The 15,626-nt window shown below is 49.3% G+C and overlaps 1 protein-coding gene across 1 annotated transcript in view; it reads left to right on the top strand.

Moving 5' to 3' along the window:
- The window catches only part of GALNT17 (polypeptide N-acetylgalactosaminyltransferase 17), a 244,427-nt gene that overhangs the window by 128,668 nt on the left and 100,133 nt on the right, over positions 1-15,626 (top strand). The gene's annotated exons all lie outside the window — the stretch shown is intronic.

The following is a 15,626-nucleotide window of genomic DNA, read 5'->3' as shown; positions in this document are numbered from 1 at the left end:
ATTGAGATCGGTCACAGCTCTGCCTCTGCTCCCTTCAAACAGGGCAGAAAATCCAAGAAATAATCCATGGTCTTGTACCTCTGAGTAAACTTAACTCATTCCAAAGGTCTGCTGTATGAGCAGCTCATTGAGAGATGTAAACATTACTGACTGGATTCTTCAGAGCTTCTGCAGGATTAACTTTTCAGCTCTTTTCTGCTGTCTTTAATATGTGAGAGGTGTAAAAATGGAGTGGCCATGGGGTTCTTCCTCAGCCAGGTTGTGAAGGTGAAGGACACTGCACAGAAAGGGACAATCTTGGGAGTGCTCTGAGACTCTGGACAGTGGTAATGGATGGTAGAGAATTTATATCCTGAATGATGAACCAACCCCCTGCGTGTTGCCACTGGGGTTTGCCTCACAAATGTTTCTAAGAAGGCAGGGCACAGGAGCAGGAAGCTGGAAATCAGCTTGCACAGGCCCCACGAGCTTTCCTTTCATCCCTTGTAGATGTGAAATATTGACTCAAGTTCTGAAATCCTGAGAAATGGATATTTAAAATCTCTGTGGAGCTTTCCTGCTCTGGAAGATCGTCTCTCATTAGCATCCCATCAAGGATGCTCCCTGAAAAGAGGAATTTTCCCAGTGTATCAGCACAGAGAGCCATTAAATGCCCTGCTTGGTTTGTGTCCTGTGCTTTCTGAAGGAGAGATTTATTTTTTTTGCCTGGTTCTGTGTGGGAGAGAAGAAAGGCAAAGGAGGATTAATTGCTTGCAAATGTTCTTTCAAAAGTCATGGAAAGGGTGAGCTCCTGGAAGGGGCCTTTGTGGAAGGTTTGGGGTTCCCACCACAGGATCTGGGCTTTAACCAGGGTGAGAAAAGCCTTTAGCTGCCTGTAGACGTGGCAGGGAGCAAGGAGGGACTGGGAGGAGGCAGAAGGGTGCCAGGGCTGGCTGGTACCTCCTCTGCCTTGGAGGAGTGTCCTGCTAGCAGGATCAGCACTGGGAACCACCAGGCTCAGATAAATCCATAGCAGTGAGGAGCTGTCTGAAAATGACAAAGTTTGCCAGCCTCAAACATCACTTACAGCCAGCAGCAAAGGGAGCAGATGGTTCATAAAGCATCCTGGCAGCTCTAGAGGTTACCAGTTTGATTTACTGGTGACAGTGGCAGGCCTTTGTTATCAGCTTGGCCAGGGGAGGCTCCTTTTGGCCACCACAAGATCCATCTCCTCATCCTCCTTTGTGTGCTTTGGGCCCTGGGAGGAAGGAGGGTGTTGAGCACTGACCCATCCCTCCTGGAGCCCTTGGTACCAGGGTGGATGTTTGGTGTCTCTCGGGGTCACAGGGCTCCTCACCAGGGTCCCAGGACACCGAGCAACCATGTGTAGAATTGTCACCATGATATTTCCTGAAAAATCCTTTCACCAGGATTCTTCTCCTGAGAAGCCTCAGAAAAGAATGTAAACAATAATTATCTGATTGCTTGGAATGTGGTCTGGAGGTTGCTTTCCAACAGGCGCATCATTGATTGTTTCCATGTGAATTGTTTTTAATTAATGGCCAGTCCCAGTCCAGCTGTGTTGGGACTCTGGCCAGTCACAGGTTTTTATTATTCATCTTTTCTGGCCTTCTGATGTCTCCTTTCTCTTTCTTTAGTGTAGTTTTAGTATACCATTTTCTTGTAATATAATGTTATACAATATAATATAATGTCATATAATATAATAGAATACAATATATGTCATATAATGTCATATAATGTCATATAATATAATATAATATAATATAATATAATATAAATCAGCCTTCTGAGAACTTGGAGTCAGTTCTCATCTCTCACCCTATCCTGGGGACCCTCACAACATCACCACAACACAGAATCCCCACTCATGGTGTCAAGGCCTTGGGGTGAGAGGAGCTGCAGGAATGTGTCCCCAGGTGGATGGAGGTGTCACCTGAGGCCACCCCTCCTGCTGGGAGGGCAGGGCTGCAGACAAACCCCGTCCCCAGGCTCTCCCAGCATGTTTCTTTCTGTTCCTGCCTCCCTTAGGCTCAGCTCATGTGAGGCCTGGGCTGAGCTCTCAGGCTGGCACAGTGAGGAACAGAAAACAAATGATCCTGCTGGGAAAAGCCTGTTGTGCTACATGACATCCCCTGGAAAACCTGCCAGGGGTAGAGGTGTCACCCACAAACCTTCGTGGCACCTGCAGTGTCCTAAAACCTGAACCTAAAACCCCAAAACCCCAGGTGTCAGAACCCAGGACATCCCTCTGGCTGCCCTGGGTGATTTGAGACCCTGTCAGAGGGCTCAGAGACCTTGGCACGGACCTTTGATTTTAGCCCATGGAAACAATTGCCAACTTTATATGAGGATTCACAAGCCGCGAGAGTTTAAGTGGAATGATAGTTAGCTTGTCACAAGGTAGAAAAATAGAATTTTAGGGGTTTTAGAATGGGGGTTCAGAAGCCAAGATGGAGGGATATGGGCATGTCTTGTCCTTCTTCTTTCTTCTTCTTCACCTCCATCTTCTGGGTGATGTTGCAAATTTAAGATTGGTTTAGGGTACAAACTGTCTAACATAGGTGATACGTATTGAAAAATTATTGTAAATAAAGTACACGGAGTTTTTAGTATAGAAAGATAACACTGCTCTGAGGGTGTCAGTGTGCCTCAGCCCGACCTGCTGGACAGATCTCAGCAGGTCAGGAAAAGAATGTAATAGAGAATAATCGACCTTGAAAACCACAGCTGAGGGATCCTGACTCCTTCTTCGATTGCTGGGCTGGGAAAAAGACTTTGTGACATCTTGGGGTCACCTCAACCACAGAGAGCCCACAGCCCTGGGGTGTGAGGGGTCAGGAGCCTGAGCACGGCAGGGAGGGACCCCAGGCTCACCAGGGTGGCACAGCAGGACCCTGCTGGCTCTGTCAGGGCTGGCAGCAGCAGGCAAGGCTCTGATGTTTGATGCAGGCTGGCTCTGTGACAGCCCTGTCACTGCAGAGCAGCTCCCTGGGGCTCAGTGTCACCAGGCAGCTGCAGGGAGCCTCAGGGCCTGGCAGAGCCCAGCTGAGGAGAAGCTGCAAATGTCTCAGGTGGGACATTGTCTGCAGGGACCTGTGACTGCTCCTGCAGGGCCTCCAGGGAGGCTGGACTCTGGTGTTTCCCACCTTTTGCCCCTGAGGCACTGAGGGTGTCCAGGTGTGGAGAGATTTTAAGTTGTGGAAAAGCATAAAGAGTTTGTAGTGATTTCATCCAGACCAGGGGCTGATGGGACAGGCCACAGGACAGCCTGGCTGTGGAAGGAGGGAGAATAGCACCACTGTGTCCCCAAAAAAGTCTGTCTGTCTGGAATAACTGCACTTCCAACAGCAGGGCTGTGCTGCTGTGTGCCCAACCCAGCTCCAAAATTGTGACAGTGTTCACAGGGGTTCTAGGATGAGGGAAGAGATGAGGATCTGACTCCATGTTTCAGAAGGCTGATTTATTATTTTATAATATATATTACATTAAAACGATACTAAAGGAATAGAAGAAAAGGTTTCATCAGAAGGCTGGCTAAGATTAGAAAAAGAAAGAATGATAACAAAGGCTTGTGGCTCGGCTCTCTGTCCAAGCCAGCTGACTGTGATTGGCCATTAATTACAAACATCCAACATGAGACCAATCCCAAATGCATCTGTTGCATTCCACAGCAGCAGATAATCAATGTTTAAATTTTGTTCCTGAGGCCTCCCAGCTTCTCAGGAGGAAAACCCTTAAAGAAAAGATTTTTCATGAAGGATGTCTGTGACACAAAATCCTGGCACAGCCACACTTGCCTGCTGGGGAACACAGCTTTGGGATTTAACAGCAGATTTGGAAGGGTTTGGGAGGATGAAGTGAACGTGGCAGGGGCCATATCTGGGATTTCTCCATGGCCCCAAGGACAGGGGGGTCTGGGTGGCCTCAGTGCCACAACTGGAGCTCTGGGACATGAGCAGCACCTGAGCTGGCAGGGCTGGAGTGAGGTGTGTGAGGGCACAGCCCAGGGCACTGAGAGCAGCAGGACATCTGCAAACCCAGGCTGACTCCCAGGGGGTTTGGTGGGAGCCCTGCAGTCCTGCTGCAGCGCTGATGGGGTGACCAGCTGACGGAATTTGTGGTGACAACACCTCATTCACTGTGAACTTCCCCTGCAGGGTCTGGGAAGCAATGGGATGGATTTCAGAGCCATTTTCCTCACAACAGTCAGAGAAAGTAGAAATCTGCCCCAAATGGATGAGGTTCAGGATTGTGGGTGTCCAGGTCAGCTTTGGAGATTGGATTTTGGTTCTGAGTACCTCTGAGCGCTGCTGAGTGATTTGCTGCAGTGGAGAGTTGAGGTTTTGGGACGCAATTACTCTTCTTCATGAGCCAAAATGTCACAAACTCCTGTAACTGCCACTCAGTGCCAATGGAAACATTTACAAGGAGGAATTTCTCCATGGAGAGCTGCTCCTGCCCCTAAACTGCCAGCAGAATCCCTTGGGCTCTTACCAGGATCAGGATGTTCCATCCCACACCACCCTGCTCAATATTCAACCTCTGAAAGGAGACAAGGGTACAAAGTGAGGCACTGGGGCTGCAAAGGCAGGTGACAAGGGAAAGGAGAGCTAAAGTGTCCCACTGAGCTGGAGTGCTGCTGGACATGAGGGGCTGAGCATCCTCATCACCCACAAGATTCAGCTCTGGGGTCTGTTTCCAAAAACTGCTGGTGCTCAGCACCTTGCAGGATTTATCCCTTTGTGCAGGAAAAGGGATCAGACAAACTCTGGCATGTTTATCTGCTGAGTTTTCAACAGGAAAATGGATGAGTTTGGAATTATTCACCATATGTTCCCCTTTGGGCATCAGGCTCTGCACTCTGTGCCTACTGCTGGGGACTGGAGTGATGGAGCAGGGGAGGATTTCAGACCTGGCTGCCACAGCTTTCCTCCCTTGCTCAGCAGCTTTCAAACACCAATAATTAATGCAGTGTCTTCCCTTCCTTCTGCTGCAACTCCCCCTGGACTTTTCCACCCACTTGTGCACTCAGCATGTTCTGCTCCCCCTCACATATGGCACGCAGAATTTGCCATGCATTAAAACCCTAACTCAGGGTTATTTGATGCTCAGGGAAGGTCAGGGAATATTTGACGCTCCAAAAAACACAGCAGTGGATTTAGAAACATGAAAATATGAGGGCCAGTGGAAAGGAAGGGGATTCCGTGCAGGAAATAACAAAGGGAGGTGTCTGTAGTGTGTCCTGCTGTGTTTGTGAGCAGGGTCTGGATGGAGCTCTTCAGGGTAACTTTGAACATTGCCTTTGGGAGAGGGAGGGCAGAGCCTGCTGTGTCCATGGGGGTCTGGGGGCTGTTTTGTGTCCCTGAGGCCGTGCCCTGCCCAGGCCCCCCTGTCCCACTGCCTCCCCTCCTCCTGCATCTCTCTGCTGACCCCCCTGCCCTGGGCTGGGCCTTCCTCCCACCCCAGCCCCCTGGAGGTGATGCTGCTCCTGGAGCAGCCCCTGGGTGTTACCCGGGCTGGGATGAGGAGCCAGAGCCTCTGTGGGGTCTGTGGGGTGTGCAGGGACTGAGGGCAGGGCAGGGTGAGGCCATCCCCACTGCAGGGAGCTGCTGGGCTGGGTGGGCCCAGCTCTGAGCTAAGGATGAGCCCAGCTCTGACCCAGGGATAAGCCCAGCTCTGTCCCCGCCAGGCCCCTGGGCCCTGCCCTGCTTTGCCAGCCCATCTCCCTGCACAGCTCTGTCAGCCAGGGCAAGGGGAAGCTCTGCAGGGTTCATCTCAGTCCCAGTAAGCACAGCCCTGAACCAGAGAGCCCCACAGGACACCAGAACTGAGACCTGAGCTCTGCTCACTGCTGTCACTGTCACCCTTGCTTCTGAGGCTCCCCACTGCAGCCACATAGCCTTGGTCCCGCTGTGTGCCCCTTGTGTGTGCCCCCAGCCCCCTGTGTGTGCCCCCTGTGTGCCCCCAGCCCCCTGTGTGTGCTCCCTGTGTGCCCGCTGTTTGTGCCCCTGCCCTGTGTGTCCCCCTGCCCTGTGTGTGCCCAGCCCTGTGCCAGGCAGCTCTGGCAGCCCACAGGGAGGCAGGGCATGTGTGGGCACTTGGGCACTGCCAGGGATCCAGGGGCAGCCCCAGCTGCTCTGGGCACCCTGTGCCAGGGCCTGCCCACCCTCACAGGGAACAACTCCTTCCCAATATCCAAATTTCCTTGTGCTGATCCCCAGTTCCTGAGTTCTGGTCAGTTCAGTCCCAGTGCAGCAGCTCAGGGCTCTCCTGGGGCTGGGAATGGCACAACTTGGCTGCTGGGTTTGCCCTGAAATGTTGAATTTCAGGCAGAACAAAGGCAAGGTCCTGTAATGGTGTTCACAGGGGTCCCAGGGTGAGGGAAGAGATGAGGATCGGACTCCATGTTTCAGAAGGCTGATTTATTATTTTAGCATATATATTACATTAAAACTATTCTAAAAGAATAGAAGAAAGGATTTCATCACAAGTCTAGCTAAGAATAGAAAAGGAATGGAATGATAACAAAGGCTCTGTCTTGGACTCTCTGTCCGAGCCAGCTGACTGTGATTGGCCATTGATTAGAAACAACCACATGAGACCAATCCCAGATGCACCTGTTGCATTCCACAGCAGCAGATAATCAATGTTTACATTTTGTTCCTGAGGCCTCCCAGCTTCTCAGGAGGGAAAACTCTAAAGAAAGGATTTTCCATAAAAGATGTCTGTGACATGGTCCTTTCCAAGAGAACAATACAGGAAAATACACTAAATCTTTCTCTCAGTTGTGATGTTGAATGTTTTGATTGTCAGGGCATCCAGGGCACTGCATGAAGCATTAAATATGAAATAAATCAGGAAATTAGTTACCTAAATTATGAAGTTTTGTAAGAATAACCTGTGTCCTGTGGCAGTGCTTCCCCAGTACTCCTTATATTTCCTGCTATTTTTCCATCTTTTCTTTGTTGCTTGAGAATACAGAACTGAGACAGTGGAATTTGCTGGCAGTTCTCACATTCCATGAAGAATTTCAAGGATTTTAAATCCCTTTCCTGAGCCTGGGAGATGCAGTGCAGATGTGGAACAGGAAACTAAGGGATTGCACTGTGCTGCTGCAGGGGGTTATTGTTCACAAGAGCCATTCTCACTGTCTCAAACCTGTATAAATTTTATTAATAGAGGTATTAGAAATTGTATTGCCTTCCTTATCCTCTTTGGCTGATGGAAACAACTCTTACACCACCAGTTTAATTTTTCTGAAGTACAGCACTAAAGTGCTTTCCATGTTTGTACAAATGAAAACAACCCTTCTTTTACAAATTAAACTGAAGCTGTCTTCTTGTTTTGTGAAGCTGATCCCTCTGTGTTCATCATGCCCATAATGAATTGGGGTTAAAAATAACCCAGCCCCAAAGGCAGTGCCCTCCAACCCCTCTTTCTTCTTAATTTGTGCTGAGCCATGAAGGTGAGAGAGCCCCAGGCAGGTGTGGGTGACCCTGGGGACAGGACTCCCTGCCCTGCCCTGCCCAGGGGCATTGAGCTTCCCTGCATTGCTGTGGGCAGAACTGCTGCTGGCAGCTCCTGCAAGGGCAGCTTTGGAGCCTGCAGCACTTTCTAAGGCAGCTGTTCAGTGATTTTGGTCAGGGATTTTGGTTTCCATCCTTATGTGGTGGGAAGGATCATGTCTTTGTGAAGCTGAGTGGAAATCAGGCATTGATGTCACCTGAAATGAGAATGTCAGTTTGGGGATTTTTTGGGGTGTTGATCAAATCAAAGTTTTCAAAACAGAAGTTAAGAGAAAGAGAAGTTGAGAGAAAATTGTTAAGAGAAAATAGTTCAGAAGGCTGCAGGAGCAGCAGGCAAGGGGTTGTGGTGGTTTTGCAGTGGGTAAAATAAAACCAAAGTGGTTGTTGAAGAGCTGATGAGGAGTTTGTGGTGTCTCTGGATCCTGACTCCAATAGAGCCACCAGAGATCATTCACCAGCACAGCCCTGTGTGTCCCTGTCCCCTCTCAGCCCTGTGTGCCCCTCTCAGCCCCATGTGTCCCCATCCACTCTCAGCCCTGTGTGTTCCTGTCCCCTCTCTGTGCTTGGACTCTCTGTGGGGTTTGTCCCTCATGACAGAGAGGGCTGTCATGGCTTTTTCTCCCACAGCATCACCCTCTTTCAGCTCTAAACCATTTGCTATCTCTCAGAGCAGTTTCTACCTGTTTACCTTGTCTAGATGAGGAGCTGATAATCCTGTGGAAAATCCCAAAGCAGCTGGTGCTGAATACTGGGGAACAGGAGGTGGTTGGAGAGCTCCCAGCACCTGCCAGGCTCTGGAGGGGACCCAGGGAAGGCAGAGAGGGACCCTGCACCAGGAACTGGGGGACAGGACAAGGGAATGGGGTCAGACTGCCAGAGGGAATTTAGGTCAGGTACAGAGAGGGGATTTTTCCCTGGCACTGAGGAGCTGTGGCTGCCCCTGGATCCCTGGTTGGACCAAAACCCCTTTCCCAGCTGAACCTGACTATAAAACCCTTTCTCCTGTTGAGCCCATGTGACCGTGTTCACAGGGGTCTGAGGATGAGGGAAGAGACCAGGATCTGACTCCATGTTTCAGAAGGCTGATTTATTATTTTATGATATATATTACATTAAAACTATACTAAAAGAATAGAAGAAAGGATTTCATCAGAAGGCTAGCTAAGAATAGAAAAAGAAAGAATGATAACAAAGGTTTGTGGCTCGGACACTGTGTCCAAGCCAGCTGACTGTGATTGGCCATTAATTAGAAACAACCACATGAGACCAATCCCAGATGCACCTGTTGCATTCCACAGCAGCAAATAATCAATGTTTACATTTTGTTCCTGAGGCTTCTTAGCTTCTCAGGCAGAAAAATCCTAAGGAAAGGATTTTTCATAAAAGATGTCTGTGATGAGCCCAGATTTTCCATTGGTTGGAGAGGGATGGGTCAGGTTTAGGGTGCTGAGGGAAGAGCAGCCTGTCCTGTTCCGGCTCAGAAATCCCCCTGTCCCTTTCCCTGAGGAGCAGAGCTCCCAGCCCAACACTGGGATGAGCCTCAAGCTATCACAGACACGTTTTATGGAAAATCCTTTCCTTAGGATGTTTTCTCCTGAGAAGCTGGGAGGCCTCAGGAACAAAATTTAAACATTGATTATCTGCTGCTGTGGAATGCAACAGGTGCATCTGGGATTGGTCTCATGTGGTTGTTTCTAATTAATGGCCAATCACAGTCAGCTTGCTCAGACTGTCTCGGTCAGTCGCAAGCCTTTGTTATCATTCTTTCCTTTTCTATTCTTAGCCAACCTTCTGATGAAATCCTTTCTTCTATTCTTTTAGTATAGTTTTAATGTAATATATATAATAAAATAATAAATCAGCCTTCTGAAACATGGAGTCAGATCCTCATCTCTTCCCTCATCCTGGGACCCCTGTGAATGCCATCACATCAAGCCTCCTTCAGGCCTGGATGCATTTCAGTCTGTGTAATTCTTTCTTTCCTGGAAAAGTGAAATTCTTTCTTTTCTGGAAAAGCTGCTGCTCAGAGAGGTCAGAGATTTCCCCTTTGGCTGCACCCCTGGCTGCTCCACAGGCTGGGAACCATCTGGAGCCAGCAGCCATCCCTGGAGTGTCCTGCTGGATCCAGGAGGAGGGCCAGGGGCAAGGGCCAAGTGCTGCCCATGCTGGAAAACAGGCAAATCATAAAACCAAACAGGGAAATCCTAAAACCAAACAAGGATTTAAGATCAACTCTGCAAGAATAATTGGGATGTTAAATTCATGCAGTTCTCACTACAGAGCTACATAAATGTTTCCCCATTAAGGAATTAGTCACTCTTGCAGGTTTTTCCAGAGCAGTGGGATGAAAATGTGCTGCTCTGGAGTCCAAATCTGGTGGATTTGGGGGCAGCCAGGCAGTGATGGGTCACTGCCTCTCCTCCTGCATCCTGGGATCCCTCCTGGGAGAGGCTAGGTTGTTTTTCCAGTCCAAATGAAATGCAAAGGATAGGTTGGAACAAATGGTGAGCAGGAAAAATCTCATTATAGCATGCAGGGCACGGAGCCTGGGGTGGGAAGAGGAAGCACACAAGGCTGTTAGCCAGGGCACCAGCCTCCTTCTCCTCAGTTTAGCTTCAGCTTCCCTTAAAATTCCTGCTGTTTATCCACTTTGCCCACACGGGAGCCAGAAGCTTTCCTGCTCGTTTCTGTCAAATTAAATTAATGGGGAGAAAAAACAACCACACAGATGCTCCAAATCCCAGGCTGGAACTGCAGAGTTTTGGCTCTTGCATCTGACTCTCAGTGTGGTTCAAAAGCAACTCTGGAGGCACTTGGGGCACTCAGAAAAGGCAAAAGAACAGCAATTTTTGTGTTTAAAGGGAGAGCTGGATTTTCCAGCCAGCTCTGAAAGGTGAGCTGTGGAATCTGGGGTGTGTGAGGTGTGATGGGCTGCTTTCCTCTGGTAGTGCACAGGGGTTTCCAATGCCTCCATTGTGCAGGTGAGGCCAATCTTTTGCTAAAATATTGTATAAAAAAAGATCTGGGAATCTCCTGGGAGTGTGAGGGAGGTGCCTGCCCCATCTGCAGCTCCCAGCAGAGCACCTGGAAGGAGCAGGGATGGAGCCCTGTGGGTGTGCTTTGGAGATTGGACCCTTTGGGGGCAGTTTGATGTTTCTAGCATCATTCAAAGTCATCTCCTCCTTTGCAGGACCTGGAGAGCAGCTCCAGACCCAGTGGCCCCAGTCACAAATGAATGGGGGGAGCTGGGGCAGCCACCCAAGGGCAGAGGCTGTGGATGCAGATCCAGTTTTGGGCAGGGAGTGAGGAATGCAGAGGGTGCAGCAGGGCAGGGCCGGGCACCAGGCAACTGCTCTGACCTTCTGCTCACTGCACTGCCAAGGACCACGAGCTGAGGGGACAGGAATCTGTGGCTTTAACCATGCCCAAGAACCCAGATTGTCCTTCTGTAAATGGCTTTGATTTGGCTTTTTATGGGCAGCTCAGACCTTCTTCCTTTCCTTTCTCCTTTCCTTTCCTTTCCTTTCCTTTCCTTTCCTTTCCTTTCCTTTCCTTTCCTTTCCTTTCCTTTCCTTTCCTTTCCTTTCCTTTCCTTTCCTTTCCTTTCCTTTCCTTTCCTTTCCCCTTTCCTTTCCCCTTTCCTTTCCTGCCATGGATTTCCTTTGTCTCCTAAAAGCTGTTGGAGGGTGGGAGGAGTTCCCAACCCTCCAAGCAGAAGGCAGCAGTTTTGTTAATCAGTGTTAATTAGAATTAGAGCTGCTTTGGCCTCAGTGGAAGCAGCTCTGGAGCAGGAGAGGAGTGGAATGTATAAAATCAGGGCTGTGAAACTGTGGGAGTGCAATGCCAAGGATGTGTTCAGGGTTTTGCTGAGTTGAAGAGAAGATCAGGCGTAAGCACTGATCCTATGGAAAATACACATTTTGGGATTCTTTTACATCTTCTAACTGCAAACATTGCATTAGGTGCTGTTTGCAGGATTAGGACCAAATTTAGCCAAGCTGTTTCTAAATGCTGAGGGACAGAGAGCTCCAGGATCCCAGCACTGGATGAGTTTTGAGGTCCTTCCACCCCAAACCAGCCTGGAACTCTGTGATGGTTCAGGGCTATTGATGAGAATGAAGTTTTGGATTGTTTTTTCCCCAGTCTGGGAGGTTTTGCCCCAGGATAAGTTATTTCAGTGCTTTTGCTGCCCTTTGGTGCTGCCTAGCTGCAGGCAGGGAGTAACAAGTGAGTCTGGGCAGTGTTTTGTAGAACAGAACTCTTGGATTTTTTAAAACTGCCAGGCGAGAACCTCTAAAACACATCACAAGTCCTCAATTTGGGGTTTAATGGTTCTCTTAATTCCCAGTGAATTCCTCAGTGAGAGCCTGCCAGCCCCAATTTGGTGCCACCTGTGAAAATGTCAGTGTCACCTCTGCGAGCAGGGGGACTGGGATGAGGAGGTTTTGCAGCTCTGCTGCAACACTGAAGTGCTCTCAGATGTGTTTCAGGTGGGGATTGGGGACCTTTCCATGGCAGCCCTTGTCCCATGGAGGTTCTGCACACACTCATCCCACAGCTCAGGGGAGTTTGGGGCTGTCTTCAATCCCTCCTTAACATTTCCACCTCCTGCCCCTGCACCTGGCACCCAGATGTTGCAGCTTCTCCTCACTCCCTGCTCTGCCTCAGGCTGTTAATTCAGCACCTCTTCTGTGATTGAAATTCCTGATTAAAGCTGAAGTGGAGTCAAAGTGCTCCTGGCTCTTTGGCACGTGTGCTCTGTAGGAAAAGGGCACAGAGGGCAGAGCTCTTCCCCCTCGGGTGAAGCCAGAGCAGCTCCTGGCACAGGATTGGGGTTTTTCTCTTTCCTTCTCACTGCTGATTTTCCATAAGCAGGAAGGCTCTGCAAAGACACAGCAAAAATGTACTGTGGGTTTGTCCCAGAATCAGAGGGATTGGAATTCTTGGAGCATGTCCTGAGGGAATGAGCTCAGGGCAGCCCCTGCTGTGGTTCCCTATCGCTGGCCGGGGTCTGTGCAAAAATCACCAACGGGGCAGGACTGCTGGGAGAGTGCCTTGAGCTGGTTGATTTTCCAGAATCACTCTCATTACATGGTTATGGCAATGGGAAGATGCCACCAGCTCACATCCCAGGCAGCAGACCAAGAACTCAATGTTACAACTCACTTTATGAGTTTTTTGACCAATCACACAAAGCAAAAGCACATTGACAGTATTTATATCTGCATAGTATATATTCTATATTGACAGCAGTTCTATCTAATCACTATAAGCACAGGTACCTTTGGTTAAACAATGCTTGCTTATTTCAAATACAATACCTGCTTGTAAGCCTTAAAACACAACACACAGAGCTCCATTATTGAGCTTCAACCTTCCTAATATCTCACTAGATAAACTTTTCTGTAGCTTAGAGAGTTATTCTAGACAAGCATTAATACACAGACCATTGTTCTATTTGTCCTTGCTTTTAAATAATTAGTTTAAATAATTTTTCTGCTCACCAATCTCATGGCTGCTGCTTAGCTCTAATCACAGTTCTGCTGTCTCTGAGGCCTGCCTTTTGCAGCTTTCTTAAAAGTTTCTAATTTCGTGGATTCTCACATTCCCCAGCCTTGGGATGTGCAGACCATCCCCTGGCAAAGGTTCCCTGCTAAGCCAACTTCTTTCTAGGGCTTCAGACACTGACATCTCCTCCCTCCAGTGTTCCCCAGCCTGCAGATTCCATCAGTCTGGATTTGTTAAAGGCTGCAGCCTGCTGGAGCTGTGCCAGGGCAAACTGCAGATCCTTTCCCCTGGAATCTGACACTGCTCAACTTCCAGGCAAAACACAAGGAAGGCTCAGCCCCAGGCCACTGAACTCCTGGAGTGTGGCACAGATCTTTGCCTTTTCAAGAGCTCTTGAATCCCTTTGTGCTTCCCAGCTTGTGCAGCTGTGGGAGGAAGCACAGACTGCCAGGGTCCCCTGGTGTCATCAGTGTCCCTGGGATGGGGTGGCAGCTCTGGGAGCTGTGGCTCAGTGTGGCAGACATCTTTTATGGAAAATCCTTTCCTTAGGATTTTTCCTCCTGAGAAGCTGGGAGGCCTCAGGAACAAAATGTAAACATTGATTATCTGCTGCTGTGGAATGCAACAGGTGCATCTGTGATTGGTCTTGTGTGGTTGTTTCTAATTAATGGCCAAATCAGCTGGCTTGGACACAGAGTCCGAGCCACAAACCTTTGTTATCATTCTTTCCTATTCTATTCTTAACCAGCCTTATGATGAAATCATTTCTTCTATTCTTTTAGTATAGTTTTAATATAATATATATCATAAAATAATAAATCAATCCTTCTGAAACATGGAGTCAGATCCTCATCTCTTCCCTCATCCTGGGACCCCTGTGAGCACCATCACAGCTCAGGGTGCCTGACCCTTAAATAAGCAGTTGGGATAAATCTCTGCCAGCATCAGCCTCTGTGCTTTGTGGCTGGGTGGATCTGCACTAATCCAGGAGGAGGAGAACCCAAACCATCCTCTCCACCCCTGAGTTCCCTTACCTGGCAATCATCTTTACCAAGCTTCCCTTTACATTGCACTGCAGTTTTCCCCATTTCATTTTTCTTTTCCATCAGCTTTGCTCAGTGTTTTAAACAAAACAAACCCCAGCAGTGAGCAGTGAGTGACATTTGCTGTGAAAGGCCCAGGATGGATCTGCTGCTTTCCCAGGAATTGTGCTGCTGTGCCAGGGATGCATGAACAGGGAGACAAAGCTGGGAGCTCCCTCCCCACCAATAGCTGCTGTCAAGGAGGTGTCACAATAAATGCATTACTCAGCTCCTCCAGGTGCTTACAGGGCTGTTCTGCTGCTGCCTCATTTCCCAGGGAGTGCAGCTGCTCCAGCTGTCAATAACCATCCCTCCAACCCGGGGTGGGGATGGAAATCACTCACCAAAACTCTGTCTGCAGGAATATCCCTGCAATTCCCGAGGATTTGAGGCTCCTGAATCTTTGCAGGGATCTGGCAGAGAGCACCAGAAGCTGTGCAAGCCCCACTGCTGATGGTACCACCCAGCACAGGCTTCCAGCAGGGCCTGGAATGGGGAGCTGAGGAGGGATTGGTGTTTGGGAGCTGCTGCTGAGGGACTGGAGAGAATTGGGGCCAGTGGGTGAACTGTGGTTGTACTGGAGGTTTGAATGTGACTGTGCAAATCACCCTAAAATCACCCCAAAAACCACACCAAAATCACCCCAAAGTCATCCCAAAATCATCCAAAAATCAACTCAAAGTCACCCCAAAGTCACCCCAAAGTCACCCCAAAACCACCAAAAAATTACCCAAAAACCACTCCAAAATCGCCCCAAAGTCACCCCAAAACCATCCCAAAGTCAACCCAGTCACCCCAAACTCACCCAAAAATCACTCCAAAGTCACCCCAAAATCAACCCAAAATCACCTCAAAATCACCCCAAAACCACCCCAAAATCACCCCAAAGTCACCCAAAAGTCACCCCCAAACCACCCCAAAATCATCCCGAAGTCACCTCAAAACCACCCCAAAATCAACCCAGTCACCCCAAAACCTCCCTGAAGTCACCCCAAAACCACCCCCAGCTCAACCCAAAATCAACCCACAGTCCCCCAAAATCACCACAATCACCCCAAAATCATCCCAACGTCGCCCCAAAACCACACCAAAATCACCCCAAAACCACCCCAAACCCCCGCCAGGGTCACCCTGTGGTGGCAGAGGGGCTCTGGGGCTGCTCCCCAGCTCAGCCTGACCTGGCCCTGCCCTCAGCCTGCCCTGCTCTGCTTTCCTGCTGTTTCCAGGGACTGACAGGGCCCTGTGCTCTGCCCTGCCTGTGGAATTCCCTCCCAGCCCAGCCTGGTGCCAGCTCCCTTTGTGTCTTTGTCCCCATCTTTGTTCCAGGCAATCATTTGCTCAGGGACATTTCTCTCCTGATTTCTGCAGCTTGGTTTGAGTGTTCCGACATCAAAAATGATGTTTCAGCTGCAAACAGAGCAGGTTTGTTCTGCAGGGATGCTCACCTGAGCCCATCTTCACCTTCAAAAGTCAGTTTAATGTGGTTTCTTCCATCTGACGTCACTTG

This window comes from Ammospiza caudacuta, chromosome 20 (genome assembly GCF_027887145.1).
Source record: "Ammospiza caudacuta isolate bAmmCau1 chromosome 20, bAmmCau1.pri, whole genome shotgun sequence".
In the NCBI taxonomy this organism is placed as follows: Eukaryota; Metazoa; Chordata; class Aves; order Passeriformes; family Passerellidae; genus Ammospiza; species Ammospiza caudacuta.
This window is presented reverse-complemented; position numbering and strand designations above follow the sequence as displayed.